Raw genomic sequence first — 26,508 nt, forward strand, 5'->3', positions numbered from 1 at the left:
TGTGGACACATGTGAAGCCTTCAGCAATACAGACACTATGCGGCCAACCATAGCGCCCCCTGTAGCCAGAGACGGGGGACAGGACCGACCCATTATAAACTATAATCACCTTCCTGACCTAAATGATAGAGAAATGCAGTGAGATAAAGTGGGGGTGCACCATGTGACATGTATCACCCCCCCCTAAAATTCATGTGATCATTACATCATAAGCGCATCTACTTCACGATCAGAATGACTGTTCAAAAACCTGACTACTAGCCTGTATATTATGGGTGAGAGGTAGTCACAGCCCCGCCCCCTGTATGACATCACTTCTATAATTCAATGACGTGATCAGACAAGAGATCCACACACCTTATACTACAGGAACAGAAATTCAACTAGCCCCTGTACCATGTTAGACAGGTAGTCACAGCCCCACCCCCTGTATGAAATATACAATAACCTTAATCATATTATATATTATACATATTTGGTGATTTCATTACATTGGTTTCAATATTCTTTTTTAGATACAATGTATCAAGGCCCTGTGTCATATATTCCTTGCTGTCCTGATCCGTCACATTACATTGTTTGCTCTGTGATCACTGGCATCTTGTGATGATAACTATGTGCACGTAGCCGGGGGGGGGGGTGTCTGAGGAGAGAAGAAGCATCACCACTGGTGCCACATGTCTTCACTGTCACCGAAACATGATTCCCGCATAGAGACGCTTCATGCCAGGGATGTCTCCTGTTTATGTTGTTTGTGTATTAGTCAATAGAATGCTCTCTGTATTGTGTATCAGTCAATAGAATGCTCTCTGTGTTATATATCAGTCAATAGAATGCTCTCTGTGTTATATATCAGTCTGTGGAATGCTCTCTGTATTGTGTATCAGTCAATAGAATGCTCTCTGTATTGTGTATCAGTCAATAGAATGCTCTCTGTATTGTGTATCAGTCAATAGAATGCTCTCTGTATTGTGCACCTATAATTAGAATGTTCTCTTTATTGTGTAACAGTCATTACAACGCTTAGAATGCTGCATTGTGTATGTTACTAGAATGTTCTCTGTTTTGTGTATCAGCCAATAGAGTGCTCTCTGTATTTTGTATCGGTCACTAGAATGTTCTCTGTATTATGTATCAGTCAGTTGAATGCTCTCTGTTTTGTGTATCAATTAGTAGAATGTTCTCTGTTGTATCAGCCACTAGAATGCTCTCTGTGTTGTGTACCAATTAGTAGAATGCTCTCTATTATACGAGTATGTCACTATAGAGTGCTCTCTGTACTGTATAATAGTCACTAGAATGCTATGTGTATTGGATATGGGTCACTAGAATGCTCTTTATATTTGGTTTTAGTCACTAGAATGCTCTCTGTATTTGATATCAGTCTGTGGAATGCCCTCTGTATTGTGTATCTGTCAGTAGAATTCTATTTCTATTGTCTGTCAGTCAGTGGAATGAACTCTCTCTTGTGTTCAGCCAGTAGAATGCTGTGTATTGTGTATCAGTTAGAATGCTCTCTGTGTTGTATATTAGTCAGTTGACTGCTCTCTGCATTTATATCAGTCACTATAATACCCTGTGTACAGTATATCAGTCACCAGAATCCACTCTGTATTGTATATCAATCAGTAGAATGTTCTCTGTATTGTATCTCAGTCACTAGAATACTGTCTGTGCTGTATATCAGTCATGGGAATGCTCTCCTTATTGTATATAAGTCACTAAAATGCTGTCTGTTTTGTATATCAGTCAGTAATATGCTGTCTGTGCTGTATATCAGTCACTAGAATGCTGACTGTGCTGTATATCAGTCACTAGAAAGCTCTCTGCATTGTATATCAGTCAGTAGAATGCTCTCTGCATTGTATATCTGTCAGTAGAATGCTCTCTGCGTTGTATATCAGTTGCTATAATGCTGTCTGTGCTGTATATCAGTCACTAGATTGTTTTTTGTATTGTATATCAGTCACTAGAATGCTCTCTGTAGTGTATATGACTTACTAGAATGCTGTCTGTGCTGTATATCAGTCACTAAAATGCTCTCTGTATTGTATATTAGTCAGTAGAATGCTCTCTGTATTGTATATTAGTCAGTAGAATGCTCTCTGTATTGTATATTAGTCAAAAGAATGCTCTCTGTATTGTATATTAGTCACTAAAATGCTCTCTGTATTGTATATTAGTCAAAAGAATGCTCTCTGTATTGTATGTGACTCACTAGAATGCTGTCTGCTCTATATATCAGTCACTAGAATGCTTACTGTTTTGCATTTAGCATTCTGAGCTGTTATGTTATGACGCTCAAGTTTTTTGTCTTTCTTTCACAATGTTGGTGCCAGAGGATGGTGCTTACTCCGCAGGTCCCATGTTAAGAAGTGCTCTATGAACACTTGTGGACTCCAAGATTGTGACATGTTTAATTTGTCAGTCGTCTTGTCCGAGGCATGAGAACTATGCGGAGATCTTATCTGAAGTGCGTGTTGCATGTGTAGTGACGGTGATGGTGTAGATAGCACACACGCCATGTGGTGCCCCGTTTACCCGGTGATGACTATCCTTACGATGTGAGAAAATCCATTATATCCAGAATACAGGATTAGTCTCTCCTAAAGCTTATGCTTTGCAAATGCTGAAGATCTTAAAGGAGAACTACCCCTCATAATGTATGAGCTGAGGTGCACGGTGTAAAGTCTTCCTTTTCCCAGTAGTCATTGTAATCTGGTTCCTATAGCAATCTGTGGCTGTTATGATCTCCATGACAACTATTTTCTCACTAATTGTAGTCAGGCTCCGTACCTTATCATTTTTCATAGTGTAGATGTATCATGGCTGCCATACCCAGGCGCAACTTTATTTCTATGTGTGGTGTCCCACCACGGGTGTTACCAGTATGTTACACCCTTCGCAAAAGTCTGTACTACAAGTAACTGTGGTCATGAAGTAGTACCTAAGTTTGGCCACAATATGTCACTATTGTATGTTACTGTACTTTTGCACAGCTGCACGTAACCAAAGGGTTATTGTTTATTGTGATCTGTACACCAATGAGGATTTTCTCTTCTTCTCTACCTAGCCCTAAACTCCTTTCTTTTCTATGCTTTCTTCTCCACCACTCACAGCACTCACAGGGGATATTACACCACCTGTAGGAAGTTGCCACAAGGAAGTATACACCCAGGGCTGGTTCCAGGTTTTTGCGGGCCCTCAGATGACAGAGCCTAAGCGGGCCCCTCATCTATCCACTATGCACAATCACTTGAGATACCACTAATCTACACAAACACATTATTGACACAGACACTGACTGACTGACTGACACACTTAGACACTGAAACGCAGCACTTACAGCTCAGTCTTCTCCCTTTTCCTCTCTGTCACTCTCCACACTGTAAGGTTGAGGACCTTCAAGTCATGTGATCAGGTCCTTCACCCTTTTTCTCTCCGTACAGGTCCTGCTCCATCTCCTGCGTCTTCTGATTGTCAGCGCTTACCCTGCACTACAGTGATCAGGCTGAACATTAGGAAACTGGGCCCCTCTCTGGAACCCTAGTGAGGCTGTGGGCCCCAGCACTTGCCCAGGTAAGCCCTGTGCTGATGCCAGCCCTGTATATACCCACACTAGTCAGTCTTAGTCAAGTTCCTGTGTAGAGCAGATGCACATGGGAGACCCAGACACCAGTTTCTTGAAAGCAGCACTTCTGCTCACTATGCAGTGTTAAGCTACTCAAGGGAGAGACAGGTCAGAGAAACCCCAACCTACGCCAAGAACAAGTCTAAAGGTGCAGGACGGTATCCTATAGCAGTGGAACTGATCCGTATAGCGCAAAGTTGCTAGAAGCCTATGTACTTTATCTCGCAGTGCGGGTATAACCGGGAAATCTTGGCCACTTTACTCAACCCAGGTAACGAGGTCTGGGGCTTGTGTCATCCTCACAGGCAGGTCACCCGGCACTGGTGGGCAAAAGGTGGTATAGCGAAAAAGGTCAAAACACGGGCACAAGTAAAAGTCTACTTTCAAATCTTCAGTATTCTACTTCTTCTTCTAAAGTTCCGGCAGAGCACCCTTCTACCCTGGGTTGGGACTCTCACGACACGCTCCTACTCTCTACTACTCTGAATTTGCAGTACAAACTCCTCTCCACTGTTCTGGACTCTCAGCACAAACTCCTCTCAACTCCTCTCAGCTCTACTTCTCTAAAGGTCCTTAGTACAGCTCCTGTCTTGTCAAGTCTACAGTCTGCTATCAGCTATTGTACAAAGTATTTCTATACAAAGTATTTTTATAGTAAAGAAGATTTATATATGCTAACAGGGCTCAGTGGTTATTGCTCAAGCACCTACACAGTAGAGACCACATCCTTGGGTCATCTTCCCTTTCTGTGGGTGGCGGTACCAGTAGTCCGGGTGGGTCACAACTCCACTCTGGACCCCCGTAATAAGTACCCAAGGGGCCCCCTCACCGGCAGGTCACCGACCACAGGGGAAAGGGTATAGCTCGCCACTCTAAACTAAAAGCAGGTGTGCCTCCATACCTGTGTGCCCACCTGGCACTGGCATCACAAAATTTATCATCTGTCTGAGCTATATCTCGACCAACCACCACATCAGTGGCGTCACTCGTTACAACTCGACCACCGTAAGGCGGCATCACATATGGACCATAAATGTATGATGACGGCCTTACACAATAGCATTGGGAGCAGTAGCCCCAGCAGGGGGCAGTTCTCATACTGGACAGGAGCCTCACTCCGGCAGTTCATAGCTGCTCTCCTGTGGGGCGTGGACTCTCATATCCTCATCCTATGTAGGATCCTTCCCCGGAACGTCTCGGAAAGCGATCCAGACTGATAACACTGTAATCTGGAGGATGGAAAATGTAATGTTTATTCCCATTAATCCGCAGGAGAACAGAAAGAATATGTGGTAATATACAGAGCGCATCTGGAGCGTGCTTATCTGCTGGGCGGAATATTTTACAGGATACTCACTATGTGGAAGGTCAGGGGACTGCTTTATGTCAAGAGTTACTGGTGCAACTTAAAGAGCCGGTGCACAAAACATTCTGCAGCTAGCTATGTGCTCAAGGAAATGTATCATTTGTTTTGCATGTAAACTGTGGTGTAACGTGCGTGCACCAATGTTTTTCTTGCACATCTCTAAACCTTGCACTCACTATTGTCACCTGTTTTTTAGCCTTTATCAGATTGCTGCTTTCAATTTTCAGATGCCTTTTTTAAAATTTAAAGTTGGAGTCTGGTTGCTATGGGCATTGGAATTTGTTTGCTATGGGCACCGAAATCTTATTGGTTGCTTTGGCTACTGCAATCTTATCCATTGCTGTGGGCACTTTAATGTTATTGGTTACTATGGGTATAGGAATCTGATTGGTTGCTATGGGTACTTGGGAATCTGGTTGCTATGGACACTGGAATCTGATTGGTCACTATGGGTACAGGAACCTGGTTGCTAAGGGGACTGGATCTGATTGGTTGCTATGGGTACAGTTATCTGGTTGATATGGCCACTGGAATCTGGCTATGGGTACTGGAAATGACTCAATCAAAGGCTCATAAGTGGTAGACTATACACTAGGTTATATAGTGCAATACAATTTTTATTTGGTAGACAAAAAATAATAACAGTGCTTCATATGTACAGTGACTCGTTTTCTTTAAAGGGCGAGGTAGCATCCATATTAGATAGTAACTGAGCAATATATGGATTAGTAGGTAGGTGTATGTCCACAGTAGAAGTGGCTATTGCACCCTACCTCACTCTAGGAGACCGCTGGGACTTAAGCAGTCTCAGTACCCAGCGGAAAATGTCCCTATTCTTTTGGTAAGTGCACAACAGTTAGTCTAGGAGTGGTGTTGTCGTCACCTCCTATCAGTTAGTAGTGGTCATAAGTCCGTACAATGTGTGTAAATACAGGGCTGTACAGTGTCTGTTCAGCATAGATTATGGTAAATACTGAGATCAAAGACAGCAGTTTGAATCATTCCACAGGTCATCCGACGCGTTTCCCCCTTGTTTTTATTGGTAGGAATAATTGGGTTCATCAGGGATGTTTCGTTTGTGGATGGTCAGCCGTGTAGCAGATCTCTCATATATGTCAGCTCCATGTAGTAGTTGTTGCCCAGAGATCCAATAACATTAATATGGATGATAGGATAGGATGATTAATGGCGTCATTTTTAAGCCACTGGAGATGTATGCCGGTATGGGGTAGCAAGATATTCCCCCAAATCAGTATAGATGCGGGTGCCTGAGACGTGGGTATATAATGAGTCCCTCCAATATGATTGTTGGATGAGCAGCCCGGCCACGTGGAGACCCTCGTTTTGATGAAGAGGGAAGTCCCGATGTAGCGCTTCTGATAGCCGATGTGCGTCTAGACGCACATCGGCTATCAGAAGCGCTACATCGGGACTTCCCTCTTCATCAAAACGAGGGTCTCCACGTGGCCGGGCTGCTCATCCAACAATCATATTGGAGGGACTCATTATATACCCACGTCTCAGGCACCCGCATCTATACTGATTTGGGGGAATATCTTGCTACCCCATACCGGCATACATCTCCAGTGGCTTAAAAATGACGCCATTAATCATCCTATCCTATCATCCATATTAATGTTATTGGATCTCTGGGCAACAACTACTACATGGAGCTGACATATATGAGAGATCTGCTACACGGCTGACCATCCACAAACGAAACATCCCTGATGAACCCAATTATTCCTACCAATAAAAACAAGGGGGAAACGCGTCGGATGACCTGTGGAATGATTCAAACTGCTGTCTTTGATCTCAGTATTTACCATAATCTATGCTGAACAGACACTGTACAGCCCTGTATTTACACACATTGTACGGACTTATGACCACTACTAACTGATAGGAGGTGACGACAACACCACTCCTAGACTAACTGTTGTGCACTTACCAAAAGAATAGGGACATTTTCCGCTGGGTACTGAGACTGCTTAAGTCCCAGCGGTCTCCTAGAGTGAGGTAGGGTGCAATAGCCACTTCTACTGTGGACATACACCTACCTACTAATCCATATATTGCTCAGTTACTATCTAATATGGATGCTACCTCGCCCTTTAAAGAAAACGAGTCACTGTACATATGAAGCACTGTTATTATTTTTTGTCTACCAAATAAAAATTGTATTGCACTATATAACCTAGTGTATAGTCTACCACTTATGAGCCTTTGATTGAGTCATTTCCTGTTTGATATACATAAGTGGGGACACTGTAATCACATATTTCTTATCTTTAGGGATCACATATCTTTTCCTAATTTTTGTTTATGGGTACTGGAATCTTATTGGTTGGTATGGGCAATGGATTTGCATTGGTTGCTTTGGCACTGAAATTTGATTGGTTACTATAAACACTGGAATCTTATTGCTTGCTATGGGCACTGGAATCTCATTGGTTGTAATGGGTTTACAAATATCATTGGTTGCTACGGGCACTGGAACTTCACTGGTTGCTACGGGTGACCACCCCATAGCACCAGTTTTGATTAATCTCCCTATTGTATATTGGTTTGCACCATTCTTGGTGATGATGGCAACCAACAGGACAGGAACAACTGCCAGAAGACAATACAACATACTAGGAGACAAGTCACCAGCTCCAATTCAACAGAAAAGGGGTAGCAATGGCCACCAGCTGTGTAGCAGATAGGAAGCAGCACTGTACAGCCATGGTAGCGGATGCTGATGTTTCCTTCCGTATCTAGGATCCCTCATGTACTCACACCCCCATCATTTGCTGACATAAGGCATGGCCAGCCGCCAGCGCTGACACAAGTGCCACCTGACAGCCTCCATTCCTGGAATACCTGGTCCTGTCTCTCCAGGTGTCGAGTCTTTCCTGACGCCGGCGGCCTTGCTGGTATTTTGGAACAGTTTCATCAGCTCCTTGAGGAGGTGGCAGTTTTTGGTCACTGAGAAACCGGAAGACACTTCACTTTTCTCTGTATATTTGGTTGCATCATGGAGGTTGGGCAGGTTCATCACCATCATCACCTTACTGTCACCTCATTCCTACTTAGTACACAGCTGAGGATTTCAATCCTCGGGGTTTCGATGTATCAGGTCCTGTGACAAGGCGTTCCGTGTTATCCTGGATATTACACCCTCCAACAATACATTTCTGTATCTTAGTCATTATTATAAGTCCTGGGAGATGACACGTCTTCAGCATCTGTGTGGCTTGAAGTGTCCCCTACCATGCAAGATATTGTGGAAATCTAGACGCCCCCATAGTAAGGTGCAGGCTCGGACTGGCCCACAGGGGAGCAGGGGAATTCTTCTGTGGGCCCTACCCTTGGTCGGCCTCCCTGTTTATTAGCCCCAGGATGACATATAATCCCCCAGCACTGCTGCATGCGCCTGTCACTTGGTCACTCACTGCCTCTATATAGTAACCTGTGGATTCATCTTATTATATTGAAGCAGCAAGTGACTAGGGTGACAGACTGCAGCATGTAATGTGAATCACTGGTCATATACAGAGCTCTGTGCAAAGTCACTAACGTGAAAGGTTTGGCACTGGTTATATCTGGTGTATGAATGGTGGGCCCCTAGAATCATATGGCCTGGTGGGCCCAAGGTACCCCAGGCCGACACTGGTAAGGTGCCATGATTCTATGAACAGTGAGGAATAAGTGCTGCTCTTGAGGTCGTGAATAGAGTCTTATAGCAAATAGTATATAAATATATAAATGTATAAAAAGTATATAAATAGGCTCTAAACATTCATCCTCCAGTTACACAATGCAGAGACCATATGTACACTAATCTGTCCGGGCCTAGCGGTTCACCCGGGGGACTGCATTGTGGATGGGAGGCCACATCTATTGTCAGTGCTGATGGCAACACCGCTCTGTGTAGAAACCCGTATGACATATGGCAAAGAAACCTTCGACAAGCTGGCACATGGAATGTATTGGTAAATGTAAAGCAATGTACAGCAACAGTCAGAGGCGTAGCTGGAAGGGGGGTGCCCCGTCCTCACCCCAGGATGATCACATACCAGACTGACATTCTGATAGGACACGATGAAAGATAAAAAGGAGGATGTGAGTATACAAGTTATCCAGAAGTTTAATAGCAGCACTCAGTGCCAGGCAGCAGCTGCAGAAGCAAATACAATTTTAGGTATAATAGAGAGGTAAGGATCCATGAGTCAGTATCAAGAAGATGCCTGGCACAGACCTATAATTCTCTGTATCACATGGGGGTCACACCTTCTCAGACTCTGGGTCATACATGGTGCTTCCTCCTGGGTACTTGCCCATGTGACGGGACCTGTGCCCACAAGGTTGGTACAAGGTGACCATGTCCTGGGCTTATATTAGTACTCGGCGCCCAGTGACGACACATCATCTGTCTCTTTCCGTGTGATGCGGTCTCATGTAGTCTCTCAGAATAGACACAATCGCTTCTTATTGTGGACATCTCAGACTGCTATTTATATCCTGGCTACTATATTTACCAGTGAACGGCAACCGCATATAACAGTGCAGTGTCAGGGTCTACCCTGCAGGGGGCATATCAGGGCTACAAATGGCTACCTTACAGTCTAGTCATAGAAAGATGACCATGTTACTATGTAAAGGTAGAGAGTAGATAGATAATATACACCGGCGGAGCTATAGGGGGTGACTGAGGGGCCCAAGACCACTCCCCTCTGTAGGAAGCCCCCCAATATTATTGATAGCACATGGTAGGGTTGAGTCCAGGTTCTTGTAGGTACCCCTCTGTAGATGTGTGGACCCCCATGTCTTCTGGTCACTCTCGCCAGTTCACATTACCCCTGCAGTCACAGTTCCAGTATGGTTCTAGAATGTAGAATCCTGAAGTTGTTCTCCCCATGCCAAGTGACCAAACCCAGCAATATAAACCATTGATATGGCAGTCAGAGGGGAGAAGACCCTGTGATCGGCCCTGGGCCCACAGCTATATTGATGACATGAAAGAACTAAGTAACCTAAGAATTTTTTGTAGGAAAATTCATACTCTAAAAGGAAAAGGTGATGACCACTGGGAATGGCGTAATGGCTCACCCACTCCTGCTGCAGGATGACAACTGGGAATGGCGTAATGGCTCGCCCACTCCTGCAGGATGGCAACTGGGATGGCGTCACGACTCGCCCACTCCTGCAGGATGACAACCAGGAATGGCGTCACGACTCTCCCACTCCTGCTGCAGGATGACAACCGGGAATGGAATAACTGCTCAGTCATTTCTGCTGCAGGATGACAATTGGGAACGGTGTAACGGCTCGCCCACTCCTGCTGCAGGATGACAACCAGGAATGGAGTAACGTCTCCCCCACTCCTGCTGCAGGATGACAACCGGGAACGGAGTAACGTCTCCCCCACTCCTGCTGCAGGATGACAACTGGGAATGGAGTAACGGCTCGCCCACTCCTGCTGCAGGATGACAACTGGGAATGGAGTAACGGCTCGCCCACTCCTGCTGCAGGATGACAACCAGAATGGAATAACGTCTCCCCCACTCCTGCTGCAGGATGACAACCGGGAACGGAGTAACGTCTCCCCCACTCCTGCTGCAGGATGACAACTGGGAATGGAGTAACGGCTCGCCCACTCCTGCTGCAGGATGACAACCAGAATGGAATAACGTCTCACCCACTCCTGCTGCAGGATGACAACCAGAATGGAATAACGGCTCAGCCATTCCTGGCCATGCAACAAGCCATGTAATGTCATTTCACCCAGCAACATTCATAGAGCTCTCAGTACAATCACATTGTGTAGGAGGGCAACAGGCAAGACACTTGCACTTAACCCCCCCCTGGAAATTATGTGTCACATCTGCTATAGAAGCTGTAGATGGCGCTATAACCCCTCTCATTCTGGATTGCTTCCAGCTCTCACCTTTTACTGTCCTGGAATAGGATATTGAATGAACCCCATCTGAGGGCAGCCAAGCGGACCAGGGCACCACATGGCACATGGCGAAACGTCTTCATCATATTACAAGACAATATGTTGCTTTTTTATAGACACAGAGGAAGCTGTTCTCTAGAGGCCACCATGATGGTGGGTACTGGGAGCAACAGGAGGCAGAGTCAGGGATACAATATCGGGGAGTGTGGAGCTTGTCGGGACATCATTGCCTACAAATACATCATCCACCCATCCTGCAGTCCTCATATCTGTACCCATGTGGCCGCTACATGTGCAGTCTTTGGCAAAATTACAGCCTTGTGAATTCTAATATGTGATATGCCTTTACCGCTCTCCATATATACTGTAAGTTACACTACCGTTCAAAAGTTTGGGGTCACCCAAACAATTTTGTGTTTTCCATGAAAAGTCACACTTCTTCACCACCATACGTTGTGAAATGAATAGAAAATAGAGTCAAGACATTGACAAGGTTAGAAATAATGATTTGTATTTGAAATAACATTGTTCTTACATCACACTTTGCTTTCGTCAAAGAATCCTCCTTTTGCAGCAATTCCAGCATTGCACACCTTTGGCATTCTAGCTATTAATCTGTTGAGGTAAGCTGGAGAAATTGCTCCCCACGCTTCTAGAAGCAGCTCCTACAAGTTGGATTGGTTGGATGGGCACTTCTGGCGTACCATACGGTCAAGCTGCTCCCACAACAGCTCAATGGGGTGGTGATCTGGTGACTGCGCTGGCCACTCCATTACCTATGATAGAATACCAGCTGCCTGATTCTTCTGTAAATAGTTCTTGCACAATTTGGAGGTGTGTTTAGGGTCATTGTCCTGTTGTAGGATGAAATTGGCTCCAACCAAGCGCTGTCCACTGGGTATGGCATGGCGGTGCAGAGTGATAGCCTTCCTTATTCAGAATCCCTTTTACCCTGTACAAATCTCCCACCTTACCAGCACCAACCCCAGACCATCACATTACCTCCACCATGCTTATCAGATGGCGTCAGGCATTCATCCAGCATCTTTTCAGTTGTTCTGCGTCTCACAAACGTTCTTCTTTGTGATCCGAACACCTCAAACTTGGATTCATCCGTCCACAACACTTTTTTCCAGTCTTCCTCTGTCCAATGTCTGTGTTCTTTTGCCCATCTTAATCTTTTTCTTTTATTGGCCAGTCTCAGATGTGGCTTTTTCTTTGCCACTCTGCCCTGAAGCCCAAAATCCTGCAGCCGCCTCTTCACTGTAGATGGTGACACTGGTGTTTTGCGGGTACTATTTAATGAAGATGCCATTTGGGGACCTGTGAGGCGTCTGTTTCACAAACTAGAGACTCTAATGTGCTTATCTTCTTGCTTAGTTGTGCAACGCAACTTCCCACTTCTTTTTCTACTCTGGTTAGAGCCTGTTTGTGCTGTCCTCTGAAGGGCGTAGTACACACCGTTGTAGGAAATCTTCAATTTCTTAGCAATTTCTCGCATGGAATAGCCTTCATTTCTAAGAACAAGAATAGACTGTCGAGTTTCAGATGAAAGTTCTCTTTTTCTGGCCATTTTGAGCGTTTAATTGACCCCACAAATGTGATGCTCCAGAAACACAATCTGCTCAAAGGAAGGTCAGTTTTGTAGCTTCTGTAACGAGCTAGACTTTTTCAGATGTGTGAACATGATTGCACAAGGGTTTTCTAATCATCAATTAGCCTTCTGAGCCAATGATCAAACACATTGTACCATTAGAACACTGGAGTGATAGTTGCTGGAAATGGGCCTCTATACACCTATGTAGATATTGCACCAAAAACCAGACATTTGCAGCTAGAATAGTCATTTACCCCATTAGCAATGTATAGAGTGTATTTCATTAAAGTTAGGACTAGTTTAAAGTTATCTTCATTGAAAAGTACAGTGCTTTTCCTTAAAAAATAAGGACATTTCAATGTGACCCCAAACTTTTGAACGGTAGTGTATATTTTACAGGAGGTGACATCACTGCTCTCCAGATATAAGTTATATTATACAGGAGGTGACATCACTGCTCTCCAGATATCAGTTATATTATACAGGAGGTGACATCACTGCTCTCCAGATATCAGTTATATTATACAGGAGGTGACATCACTGCTCTCCAGATATAGGTTATATTATACAGAAAGTGACATCACTGCTCTCCAGATATAGGTTATATTATACAAGAAGTGACATCACTGCTCTCCAGATATAGGTTATATTATACAAGAAGTGACATCACTGCTCTCCAGATATAAGTTATATTATACAGGAGGTGACATCACTGCTCTCCAGATATAGGTTATATTATACAGGAGGTGACATCACTGCTCTCCAGATATTAGTTATATTATACAGGAGGTGACATCACTGCTCTCCAGATATCAGTTATATTATACAGGAGGTGACATCACTGCTCTCCAGATATCTTTTATATTATACAGGAGGTGACATCACTGCTCTCCAGATATCAGTTATATTATACAGGAGGTGACATCACTGCTCTCCAAATATCAGTTATATTATACAGGAGGTGACATCACTGCTCTCCAGATATCAGTTATATTATACAGGAGGTGACATCACTGCTCTCCAAATATCAGTTATATTATACAGGAGGTGACATCACTGCTCTCCAAATATCAGTTATATTATACAGGAGGTGACATCACTGCTCTCCAGATATCAGTTATAATATATAGGAGGTGACATTGCTGTCTAGATATACTGCAGGTTATATTATTCAAGAGGTGACATCACTGCTGTCCAGATATATATATTATATTATACAGGAGGTGACATCAGTACTCTTCAAATTTTTTTTTTTTTTTGTAACTTTCTAACTTTCTATGTGAACACGGCTGGATGACTCAGTTGCAGTTGCAGGAGATGAGACAGACCTGACACTTATTACACTGATGATGTTCTACCAATTATTCTAACTACCACCCATGTTGAGACACCAATAAGCAAATGCAGTCTGTTCACACAGCGTGATTAAAGACGTACACCCGAAGGGGTTAAAGACTGGTTAAGAGAAGCTGGAGTGCACACCGGGGCAGTAAAACTCTGCAGTTTGAGCAGGCTAGCGTCTTAGTTTCTGTCAATGAGAGGTAGTCAGGTAGTCCCCCAGATACCGGTAACTTTCAAATACTGTCTGTATACCAACTAAGCAAAGGAGACCTGTGGTACTTTGAGGGGAGTGGAAACTTTTCTTTGAAATGAAACATCAGTAACTACAAGTGGATTATTCAGTGGGGCACGTACGTGCTTTAAAGCAGGCCGGGAATATGTTGTCTTGAGGTGTCAACAAGGCCTATAATGAAAAGAACACCATTCCTACTGTAGAGCACGGAGGTGGATCGCTGATGTTTTGGGGATATGTGAGCTACAAATGCACAGGAAACTTGTACAGATGAATGCAGCAGGTTATCTGCAAAGGACGTTTCAGCATGACAACGATCCAAAACACAAGGCCAAGTCGACCTGTTATTGGCTACAGCAGAACAAAGTGAAGGTTCTGGAGTGGCCATCTCAGTCCCCTGACTTCAATATCATTGAGCCACTCTGGGGAAATCTCAAGCGTGCAGTTCATGCCCAGAAATTTACAAGAACTGAGAAAATAAAGAGCCTCATCCACAACTACCACAAAAGACTTGAAGCTGTCATTGATGTTAGAGGGGGCAATACACAGTGTTAAGAACTGGGGTATGTAAACTTTTGATCAGGGTCATTTGGATGTTTTTGGCTGTCATTTTGATTTAAAAAGAGAAAACACAGTAGTTTGACAATAAATGGCTTCAGCCAACCTTGAGTGGGAAATAATTTTTTGTGTTATTATTCATATTCCCTGAAAAAAGGACAAGAAAGCAAAAATTCTGCCGGGGCAGGTAAACTTTTGAGCACAACTGTGGGTTATATTATACAGGAGGTGACATCATTCCTCTCAAGTTCTAAGTTATATTATACAGAAGGTGACATCATTGCTCTCAAGTTATAAGTTATACAGGAGGTGATATCAGTTTTATTCAGGTATAGGCCGGGGTTCACACTACGTAAAAAACACAGCTGTATTTCAGAACAACGGCCGTATTTGCACAAACAATGGCCGTTATTTGCAAAGTAAGTTTTTTACGTAGTGTGAACATAGCCATAAGCTATATTACTGCTCAGTCTCCAGCTGATTCACTCTGCTGTGCTCCTATGGGTGCTGCATGTTATGGTGTTTTTATGTTGTCAGCAGCGGTGGAGGTGTATTCTGTAAGAGAGGATAATGTCTGATTTGTATAGACACTTTGCTGGTATCTGGTTGTTGGTTTCCGGGGTGAGGTTGTGACATGCTGCCCTGATCGATGCCAGAATCATTAGTCCTCATTACCAGCATTAACCTACATAAATAACATCTTGCAGCAAGCAATTACAATCCTGTTCTGTAGATAGATTGTGAAAACATCTGCCCAAAATAATCTGGGGTCATACAATGAATACTAAGGAGGGAGGGGGGAGCCGCAGCTGCAGCTTCTCATTAATGTCTGTGTTTCTGTATGAGTAACACATGATTGGTCAGAACACAAAGCACAGCTGTGACATCACATGAGGAAAATCCCATTCACAGGAAAGAGAAAGTGTGGGGGGTGGGGGGGGTCTGTGGCTACCTCTCACATGTGATATACAGGCTGGTTCTCAGCAGTAATAGAGAAATAGCAGTGTGTATGCTGTTGACGCGACCTATGACTGTCTAGTTAATTATACCTTATAGAACATTCCATTGTTGCTGCGAGATCATGCTTCATCTCAGATGTGAGTGATGACATCACAGGATCAGAGCTGACGTAAACTCTTGAGATTATTTTGAGCAGTTACATTTAGTTACCTGTAGGTGGTGCTCTATGTTATTGGTAAAGAATAGAACTATCTCTAGAGCTGACACTTGCACAGCGCCCTCTATAGGCTAAACTTAAAGAAAGAGGTCGAGGCTCCTAGCAGCCATATAGATGATGTACATTACATAACAGTAATAACCTATGACCAACCATATCTGAGTGTGTGATATTTCGCAGCTAAATACAAGTGGTATCTGCGGAGGCCTCACAATCTGGAGCAATCAATACAAATAATCAGAAAACAAAGTGCAAGCCGTAAGTTGAAAGAAGCTGTGGCCGCCATAACAGGAGAGGAAATAGCAGGTGTGGCTGGTGCCAGATCTGGTAAAATGTGGACTTTACCCTAAAAATCGGTGTAGTTCCATTAGTATAGATGCAGTGTCCCGATACCTGTTTTACCTGCTGTATGTATGTAATTTTGTGTGGCTGATAACTTGCTTTGCACTCTGTATAGTCTTTTTTGGTATGGTATAGTTTGTGTATGTACTGCAGATTCATTTGTCACACTGCTTAAGGCTATGTTCACACGGGGTAAGAGAGTGGCTGTTCCGTGACCCGGCCAGGTCACGGAACGGCCGCTCTCTGCCCGGATCATCCCGGGTGATCTTTCCGGCTGCAGGGTTCTGATGCGGGCATGCGCTGATGCTGATCCCACAGCACACAATAAAGCTTGCTTCATTGTGTGAACTGACATGTCAGTTATTTGCGGCACCGCACGGGATCCCAGCCGGAGTGTATACGATGTGTATATGCTCCGGCCGGGATCCCATAGAAATGTAGGCAATATTCCACACTGCATAAAGTACGGCCGTTGTTGCCGTACTTTTTTGTAGTGTAAACATAGCCTTAAGGGGTACTCCTGAGAACTTTTTTCCTTATACATTTCTATGATAGTTATATAAGGTTGGGTTTACACTGTGTTTTTGCAATTCGTTTTACGTCTACGTTTTATGAAAAAAACTGATACATTCGTTTGGATCCGTTTTTCCATTGACTTTTGTTATAAAAGAAAAAATTGGATCGAAACAGATGCGTTTTTTTAACGGACACAAAAGTAGTGTTTCCTGTCTGTTAAAAGTAACCAATTAAAAACGGATACGCTGAACGGATTGCAAAAACGCAGTGTGAACCCAGCCTTACTTTGTTAGCTAGCACAATGAGTGGTGATAGCAATCACTGCTTGCTATGGAGAGACTACTGCACACAGTGATCGTGTCTGGCATCTTCCCCCGTGTATTGTACATAAGAATATACAATACATAGGGAGAATGTGCAACAGCACTAGATCAGAACAGGGGATCGGGAACCGCAAGGCTTAGGCAGCCCTGCAGTTCCCGACACATATGGTGGCAGCAGAGGGGGCTGTGTCACCACTAAAACTATACACTTATTTTAATAGTTATATTACAACCTTTCACATGTAGAAGTAAGATCATGTGGTCATGTGATATTTCTTAATAATCGGTTCATGTCTTTGCTATTCTATAAAAGGGTGGACCTAAACAGGTCTGGACAAATCTAAGCCTAGCTCTTAGCCATTGTCTGCTCAGACTATCCAGTGAGCTGTAAAGTTTAAGTCAAGCCTAGAAAGACTTTTCCCTCCTGCTACAAACAATTCACTACCTGTCCATGCTGCAAGGATTCGAATACATTCTTCTTCCTTTAGACCAGGGTTGGAGAAATTGCTCAAGTGCCCCCTGGCATTGCTGCCCTCTATTAGACCTACAGTTGGAGAAACTGCTGATCGACTTCCGTGATTGTAATATAGTCAGTTAACCTGCTATTGATTTTCAAAGGAAAAGTGAAAAAAATCTCCTTACTATCAAGTGTTTTATCTGTATTCACCTTGTGCTTGTGAGACTATGTAAGTTTATTGGAATTTACACAGGAACTGATTAGTAAAACTTAATGGTGCGTTCACACCTACAGGATCTGCAGCTGATTTTCTGCAGCAGATTTCATTTAAATAACTGAACACAGCATCAAATCTGTTGCAGATCTGCTGCAGATCCTGTAGGTGTGAACGCACCCTAAAGTTGTTTCAAGGAATTTTAAGGTCAGAAGTCATTTGCTTGCATTCTGTATGACTAAAACATGACATTGAAAAGGAGTGTGTGTGTGTGTGTGTTTGTGTGTGTGTGGTAATCACAGGGCACTAGCATTACCACTTTGCCACTTGACATACATTACGCACTACTACACCCAGCTTGCCCTGCACTATACTACCCGTTGCAGACCATCGTGCTTACCACATGAGCGTGACCTGTGCAGTTGCCTCAGCTATAACGCTTCATTTATAGTGGTGGCCTCTACATATATGGAAGAAAAACCTTATGGGCCTCTCTGCACCCCCTATAGCTACACCCCTGAGTATATTTGGCCATTGTGTATACCCATGTGTAGTACACGGCTCTGTACTGTTAGGGGCGCCCCTGCAGCCTCCTCATTCTGCACACCAGTGTGTAGTTCTCAGCACTGTACTGTTGGGTTTGCCCCTGTTCAGCCCTGCAGCTGTGTCCCCTGCAGGCGAATGACTCTTAGTAACCCTTATGCTGATGCCTTTCCACCCTCCTATATTAGGACAGAGATCTGATGACTCTACATAGATGTTCAGCTCTGAAATGTTTCTAGGAACATAAAGCCCCCGATATAATGTCTGGGACCCGAAACTGCAACTCTATACAGAGACTGGACATCCTTCACAGAATCACTGGTCCAGCACAGAAGTCCTGGACCCTTCAGTAATGACCAGATCAACAGGTCCCGAGACAGCAGATATACTTAATCTGTGCTCTCCTCCTCCACCATGTATGATGAAGTTCCCGGAGGGTGTTGCTACACTTTATATACTTTTATCCCCAACAATCTGTGTCCTTAAAGGGGTACTCTAGTAGCATGGGGGCACTTTTTTGCTGGGAACGGGGAGGAGGTGGCCGAGGGAAAAGACATCCACTCACCTCCGCAGTTCCAGCGGCGGGTCCCGCATCGTGGCGCTTCGGTGCCCGGTTCCCGAACGCTTCCGGGTGTCTGACGCAAGACCGAGACGTGACGTCTCAGGTCCGCTCAGCCACTCAGTGAAGGAGGCGGGATCTGAGCGGACTTGAAACGGATCCCGCCTCCTTCACTGAGTGGCTGAGCGGACCTGAGACGTCACGTCTTGGGCCCGCGTCAGACACCCGGAAGCGGCCGGGCACCGGAGCGTCGCGATGCGGGACCCGCCGCTGGAACTAGGGAGTTGAGTGGATGTCTTTTCCCTCGGCCACCTCCTCCCCGGTCCCAGCAAAAAAGTGCCCCCACGCTGGAGCACCCCTTTAATGGTAGGAGAACAGCTAAAGATCTGATACTCTGAAGGTGTTCTCTGTACCTACTTGGATTGATGTGATCTCCACAGGAGACCCTAATGAGAAATATGGACCCTCCAATACTAGTCCTAGAAAAGCCACAAGACACATGGATGGAGTATAGTCGTGAGCCCTTTTTCCCAGTAGCTGGCACTTTGTCTGGAGATTGTTGTCATTGTGAGGTCAGATGATCAGACATTCCATGGAGGTTGCCCTGCGGCTCTCACCCTCACACCATGTGCCCGGTCTGACATTTTAGCAGCTAAGATGTCAGGTTCTCCATTGAACAGAACTGGGTCTATAATTACACTCCTGTTGGGTTCACATTACACTTACCACATGGAGAGGCAGTGTACTGTACAGCAGATAATACAGGTGTATACAGCATGGAGGGGTAGTGTTCTGTATAGCAGGTAATACAGGTGTATACAGCATGGAGAGGCAGTGTAGTGTACAGCAGATAATACAGGTGTATACAGCATGGAGAGGCAGTGTACTGTACAGCAGATAATACAGGTGTATACAGCATGGAGGGGCAGTGTACTGTACAGCAGATAATACAGGTGTATACAGCATGGAGAGGCAGTGTACTGTACAGCAGATAATACAGGTGTATACAGCATGGAGAGGCAGTGTAGTGTACAGCAGATAATACAGGTGTATACAGCATGGAGAGGCAGTGTAGTGTACAGAAGATAATACAGGTGTATACAGCATGGAGGGGCAGTGTAGTGTACAGCAGATAATACAGGTGTATACAGCATGGAGGGGCAGTGTAGTGTACAGCAGATAATACAGGTGTATACAGCATGGAGAGGCAGTGTACTGTACAGCAGGTAATACAGGTGTATACAGCATGGCGAGGCAGTGTACTGTACAGCAGGTAATACAGGTGTATACAGCATGGAGAGGCAGTGTAGTGTACAGCAGGTAATACAGGTGTATACAGCATGGAGAGGCAGTGTACTGTACAGCAGATAATACAGGTGTATACAGCATGGAGGGGCAGTGTACTGTACAGCAGATAATACAGGTGTATACAGCATGGAGGGGCAGTGTACTGTACAGCAGGTAATACAGGTGTATACAGCATGGAGAGGCAGTGTAGTGTACAGCAGATAATACAGGTGTATACAGCATGGAGAGGCAGTGTAGTGTACAGCAGATAATAGAAGGTGTATACAGCATGGAGAGGCAGTGTCCTGTACAGCAGATAATACAGGTGTATACAGCATGGAGAGGCAGTGTCCTGTACAGCAGATAATACAGGTGTATACAGCATGGAGAGGCAGTGTAGTGTACAGCAGGTAATACAGGTGTATACAGCATGGAGAGGCAGTGTACTGTACAGCAGATAATACAGGTGTATACAGCATGGAGAGGCAGTGTACTGTACAGCAGATAATACAGGTGTATACAGCATGGAGAGGCAGTGTAGTGTACAGCAGATAATACAGGTGTATACAGCATAGAGGGGTAGTGTTCTGTATAGCAGGTAATAGAGGTGTATACAGCATGGAGAGGCAGTGTCCTGTACAGCAGGTAATACAGGTGTATACAGCACGGAGAGGCAGTGTAGTGTACAGCAGATAATACAGGTGTATACAGCATGGAGAGGCAGTGTAGTGTACAGCAGGTAATACAGGTGTATACAGCATGGAGAGGCAGTGTACTGTACAGCAGATAATACAGGTGTATACAGCATGGAGAGGCAGTGTAGTGTACAGCAGGTAATACAGGTGTATACAGCATGGAGAGGCAGTGTACTGTACAGCAGATAATACAGGTGTATACAGCATGGAGAGGCAGTGTAGTGTAAAGCAGATAATACAGGTGTATACAGCATGGAGAGGCAGTGTAGTGTACAGCAGATAATACAGGTGTATACAGCATGGAGAGGCAGTGTAGTGTACAGCAGATAATACAGGTGTATACAGCATGGAGGGGCAGTGTCCTGTACAGCAGATAATACAGGTGTATACAGCATGGAGAGGCAGTGTAGTGTACAGCAGATAATACAGGTGTATACAGCATGGAGAGGCAGTGTCCTGTACAGCAGATAATACAGGTGTATACAGCATGGAGAGGCAGTGTAGTGTAAAGCAGATAATACAGGTGTATACAGCATGGAGGGGCAGTGTACTGTAGAGCAAATAATACAGGTGTATACAGCATGGAGGGGCAGTGTCCTGTACAGCAGATAATACAGGTGTATACAGCATGGAGAGGCAGTGTCCTGTACAGCAGGTAATACAGGTGTATACAGCATGGAGAGGCAGTGTAGTGTACAGCAGATAATACAGGTGTATACAGCATGGAGAGGCAGTGTACTGTACAGCAGATAATACAGGTGTATACAGCATGGAGAGGCAGTGTACTGTACAGCAGGTAATACAGGTGTATACAGCATGGAGAGGCAGTGTCCTGTACAGCAGATAATACAGGTGTATACAGCATGGAGGGGCAGCGCTCTGTATAGCAGATAATACAGGTGTATACAGCATGGAGAGGCAGTGTACTGTACAGTAGGTAATACAGGTGTATACAGCATGGAGAAGCAGTGTAGTGTACAGCAGATAATACAGGTGTATACAGCATGGAGAGGCAGTGTAGTGTACAGCAGATAATACAGGTGTATACAGCATGGAGAGGCAGTGTCCTGTACAGCAGGTAATACAGGTGTATACAGCATGGAGAGGCAGTGTACTGTACAGCAGATAATACAGGTGTATACAGCATGGAGAAGCAGTGTAGTGTACAGCAGATAATACAGGTGTATACAGCATGGAGAGGCAGTGTAGTGTACAGCAGATAATACAGGTGTATACAGCATGGAGGGGTAGTGTTCTGTATAGCAGGTAATACAGGTGTATACAGCATGGAGAGGCAGTGTAGTGTACAGCAGATAATACAGGTGTATACAGCATGGAGAGGCAGTGTAGTGTACAGCAGATAATACAGGTGTATACAGCATGGAGAGGCAGTGTACTGTACAGCAGATAATACAGGTGTATACAGCATGGAGACGCAGTGTACTGTACAGCAGATAATACAGGTGTATACAGCATGGAGGGGAAGTGTACTGTACAGCAGATAATACAGGTGTATACAGCATGGAGGGGGGGCAGTGTACTGTACAGCAGATAATACAGGTGTATACAGCATGGAGAGGCAGTGTACTGTACAGCAGATAATACAGGTGTATACAGCATGGAGAGGCAGTGTAGTGTACAGCAGATAATACAGGTGTATACAGCATGGAGAGGCAGTGTACTGTACAGCAGACTGATGACATCTCAGGACATTGGTTGATGTTGCTGTGACATCATGGTGAGCTCTGGTTGATCATGTAATAGACCACAAACCTCACACTCCCCCTCTATCCCATGTCATGCCGTGTCCTCCGCCACATATTGCATTTCATGCTCAAGATCTGACTCCAGGTCTGGTCTTGAAACTTGAGCAGGGTCTCCTGGAATCTATGAGGTCACCATGGGCATTTAACCTTTGCCATGGCAGGTGGGTGGCTGAGCTCCTGAGACAGGGCCACAGCTGCAGACCCCCCATATTTTACAGCCTGTGGCAACGCGCACCAAACAAATTGTACTTGGTGACCATGGTTGGTGGCGCCTGTCATGGACATCATGAAGACGACTCCTAAGGGACTCCAATATTTTCTACACCACAGATTCCGGAAGACCTGTGCTGGACGTTGTTGGCATTCCTAGAGAGGGGACACTAGATATTATTAGGACCTAAAGGTGCAGAGACGGGTGGCACATGATCTCATCCTCTAGTAATTCTTAGCATGAGGAGCGGAACAGGCCCTGATGTGTGGGCACAAAAACGTCTCTTTCACTGACTCTCTAAATCCATTTACAGACCCTGATGTGCAGGCACAGGAACATCTGTCACTGACCCTCTAAATCCATGTGCAGGCACAGGGACGTTTCCGTGACCAACTCTTTACATCAATGTACAGAGCCCGATGAGTGGGCACAGGAACTTCTTTGTCACTAACACTCTAAATCCATATAGAGGCACCAATGTGCGGGCACAGGAACGTCTCAGTTATTGATCCTCTAAATCCTTGTACAGACACAGGAACGTCCCTGTCACCTAGCCCTTTAAACCATGTACAAATCCTGACGTGCGGGCACAGGAACGTCTTTGTCACCAACCTCGTAAATCCATGGAAGACCCCATGTGCACACACAGGAATTTTTGTGTCCCCTACCCTCTAAACCCATGTGTGAGCACAGGAATGTTTCTGTCACCAACCCTTTAAAGCCATGTATAGACCCCGACATGTGGGCACAGGAACGTCTCTGTCACTGACACTCTAAAACTATATGCAGACTTAGATGTGCGGGCACAGGAATGTCTCTGTCACCAACCCTATAAATCCATGTACAGACCCCGAGGTACAGGCACAGGAAAGTCCCTGTAACGTTCCTCTAAATCCATCTTCCACTGGCCGGGCTTCCTGCACCTTGCCTAGTGAATATACAGCCAAATCTCAATAAATAAATGCTGAACATAAAAATTCAAAAGTTGATGAGATTGACTTATCTTTAGTTTGGTAATTTTTCTGAGGATCCTCTATAGGAAACCTATGTGACTGCTCATTGTGGTTGTAATACCACTAACCTGTCACTAGATGGTGAAACTGGCCTTCAGTGGTCACCTTCCCTGGCTCCTGTTATCCCTACTACTCAGATACCCCCAGGACTGAGCGTTGGGCAGAAGTATATGACATGTAGCCATAATAGATAATAAAAAGCATATATGAGTGCTGGCAGGTAATAAGATGATGAGAGGAACCAGATATGATGGAATGGATGATGCAACAAACAAATGATGATGATGGTGGTGGTAGTCATAAATAAAGCAGATAAGGAACAGGAACAAATACAAAGACTGTCCCTAATCTTTCCCTAGGTCTGTCCCTGAACTCTAACCTAAAAGCAGAAAACTAAACCTCACTGTCCCTGCAGCATCCCTGTGGAAACCATGGACTATTTCTTTCTATTAGAAACAACAAGATGGCTCCAGAACCCAGAGAAACAAACTGAGAAAAACCCCAAACTCTGAATTCTGCAAAACTACAGCAAGGTTCAATACAAAGACCAGGATACTGAACAAGAACTGAGCAACAACAAAGGAACTAGGAACAAGTACATAGACTGAAAAATACAAACCCTATGACAGATGCACAGGCATATGCCATCATCTGCTCAGCCAAGGAGGCTAACCAGTGGTAAACCCAACCCACTATCCTAGCCTAAGCAATCATTACCTGATCCAGAGCAAAGGATCAATATTGAGATGGTTCAAAAGCAACTCACCAAAACAACTAGTAGACACAAGAGGCCGAAATAGCAGGATGATTCCTGCTCGTCATAATGGGGGTCCGGTCCAATCAATGGTGGTTGTGGGATCATCTTAAAATCTAAGGTCTATGGTGGGCAGGTAAATAGTGAATCCCCTGACACTGGCTGGATCTGCCGAAATCAATTCCGTCTACAGCAGGTGTTCCCCTATAGGGGCAGAATAGCTATCACAGGGCCCAAAACTTCAGCCCCTCCCATGCGGTAAGCAAAAGGGTCTGCAAATGATGTTGTAATGCTGGGCTAGATGGGTGCAGTGGTTCGATGTCAGAGGGGTGAAGCTAGTGACCCTATGTTTCCACACAAACTTTTCAAATTGCTTGTTCCTGTCTTACAATGTACTGGGGAATGACAACTTGAGCTTGCTTGGGAGTAGGTAAATCTGGTCACTTTCCCTTTAAGAGCTCTCGTAGAGCAGGTTAACTGAGGAATTTGGCTCTGAGACATTTTAGTGGGAGAAAGTGTGGTTTAGTTGCTAAGATAGAGGACTTCCTGAGAGAAGTCTAATTAGTATAGGACTCTGCAGACAGGGACCTTCACAGTTTAGCTTGCTGTGACTTCAAGAGAAGAGAAGAATCATAGAATCATACTCACAGGACAGCTCTCACATCTGTCACACAATACCCGGAGGGATGTATTTCTGAGCCTAATCATCTTCAAGAAATCTGGAGATCGGAGATCTGGAGGAGGATGGAAAATCTGGGGGTGGGGCGGCAAATGGCAATTTCTCCATCCCTGGTCTAGACGAAGAAGATGAAGATGGGTTCTTGCAATGTGGACTGATGACTTCACTGGATAGATCACACTGGCCAGATGCCAGGATCTGAAGACTGACTGACTTGTTTCAGTCTGCCCTTATTTACGAACGACAGAAATTGCTCCCATTGGTGGAGAGATGTGAGGTGATAAGGGCTCTGACTGGCTTAGCGACATGAAGATCAATGTGATTGGACTAGAGAGGGGTGGTGACCAGACTTACATAGTCCCTTACTTCTGACAGGGTGTGGTATCATGAAACAGTGCAATTTCGTTAACCCTTGCACCAACAAGACCCTTCAGTGTATGCTATTGGCAGTGTAGCAAGTAAATATACAAACAAGCACATATAGACAATACATGGTCCACCAAAATAACATGGAATAAACACCAAGCATACAACAGCTGTGTAACGGGGACTGAGACACTGCACCTGTGTATGAACCATGATAGGTGGGGGCTGAGGTTTAGGAGCCACAAGGTGCTCCTCTGGTCTATAATGTCTGGTCCATGTGGGTAAACTCAATAGGCAAACTCATGAGCAAGTAAAGGTCAACAGATTCAATGGGATCCACTAACCCAGTGATATGAATTCAGGTTCTCCAGCTGATACAAAACTACAACACTCAGCATGCCCAGAGAGCCAATGGCTGGGAGTTATAGTTTTACAACAGCTGGGTATCCACAGGTTGAAGAACACTGCTATAACCAAACCACAATGGAAGTAAAATATTAACATTCTTACCTGTATGTTTTTGGTCTATCTATTGGGATTTTGCACCAATCACCTTCACTCAATAGTAAGCTGTACTCTGCTGCTGGTCACGGTGGCTCCACTATATTATATATTATACTTCAGAGCTGCATTCACTATTCTGCTGCTGGGCAGTATAGTGGGGCTCCACTATGTATGTATAGTTGGGTTCTGTGGTTCTCACTGTGTTGGGGTTTTGGGGTTAGAGATAGAGTTAGGGTCTTTACATCACTATATGTGGCACTACCTTCATTAACTATATGGAGACCTATGGGGGGGAGAGGGGGTTGCTGATCCCTGACACGTTTGTTTACAGAATTTTTTAACAGGGAGACTTAAGGAAATCGGACACCGTTCACACTGGGGTCATGTTCCATGTGTGACTAGTCTAAGTAAAGGAACAAGGCGGCACAGTTAT

At 44.7% G+C, this 26,508-nt stretch overlaps 2 long non-coding RNA genes across 2 annotated transcripts in view; one reads left to right on the plus strand and one right to left on the minus strand.

Moving 5' to 3' along the window:
- LOC138774413 (uncharacterized) overlaps nt 1-26,508 on the minus strand; it is a 70,246-nt gene that overhangs the window by 28,211 nt on the left and 15,527 nt on the right. The gene's annotated exons all lie outside the window — the stretch shown is intronic.
- LOC138774412 (uncharacterized) overlaps nt 1-26,508 on the plus strand; it is a 72,401-nt gene that overhangs the window by 1,394 nt on the left and 44,499 nt on the right. Inside the window, exon 2 of the long non-coding RNA XR_011360308.1 lies at nt 3,450-3,579. This is a non-coding gene — a long non-coding RNA (uncharacterized lncRNA). The remainder of the gene's footprint in view (nt 1-3,449; nt 3,580-26,508) is intronic.

The sequence above is a fragment of the Dendropsophus ebraccatus genome, chromosome 15, assembly GCF_027789765.1.
Source record: "Dendropsophus ebraccatus isolate aDenEbr1 chromosome 15, aDenEbr1.pat, whole genome shotgun sequence".
NCBI classification, from domain to species: Eukaryota; Metazoa; Chordata; class Amphibia; order Anura; family Hylidae; genus Dendropsophus; species Dendropsophus ebraccatus.